Genomic DNA, 569 nt, shown 5'->3' with positions numbered 1-569 from the left:
CCTGCCCTGTTGGTCGCATTTGTCAGCTCCCTGGCGTCTTCCCGATCACCCTCGTGGCCTCGCACAGTCCTTCCGGCTTCCTCTGCTGCGGCCTCTTCCAAGGTCTGAGAAGGGGCTCCTTGTCCGTGCAGTGACGGAAAACCTCTTGTTATTGCTGGTCCCCGTCAGCCCTCGCTCTCCGTTTTACATAAGCGAGCGTGCTTTGTCGTCACGATGGCCCTCCACGTTTTCCGTCCTGTGGGAGGCAGCTGACGGTAACCCAAAGAGCAGGTGGCCGGCGGGGTTCCACCCCGGCCAGCCATGAGTGCGCGTGCCCCGGGAAGCCACTCGACCTCTCTGCCTCTCGGTTCCCTGCCGGTTCCCTGCCGTAAGCCCGGTGCGGCACCGTCTTCCCCTCAGACACTCAGACCGGGACCCTGAGCCCAGAGCGCCTCACAGGGGGCCAGCCGCTTACACCCACCGCCCCTTCGGGGATCTGCCAGCACGCCCCAGCCAAAGCTCCCCATCCCCCACTCCAGGCTCAGACCTCCTCCAGGCCCGCAGTCCAGGGTCCGTCACCACTGTCCACA

The 569-nt window shown here is 65.2% G+C and overlaps 1 protein-coding gene across 1 annotated transcript in view; it reads left to right on the top strand.

Moving 5' to 3' along the window:
• Positions 1–569, top strand: part of TRPM8 (transient receptor potential cation channel subfamily M member 8) — a 42731-nt gene that overhangs the window by 16155 nt on the left and 26007 nt on the right. The gene's annotated exons all lie outside the window — the stretch shown is intronic.

The sequence above is a fragment of the Pteropus vampyrus genome, unplaced genomic scaffold (assembly GCF_000151845.1).
Source record: "Pteropus vampyrus isolate Shadow unplaced genomic scaffold, Pvam_2.0 Scaffold204, whole genome shotgun sequence".
NCBI classification, from domain to species: Eukaryota; Metazoa; Chordata; class Mammalia; order Chiroptera; family Pteropodidae; genus Pteropus; species Pteropus vampyrus.
The sequence above is the reverse complement of the archived record's forward strand: the minus strand, read 5'-3'. Positions and strand labels throughout refer to the sequence as shown.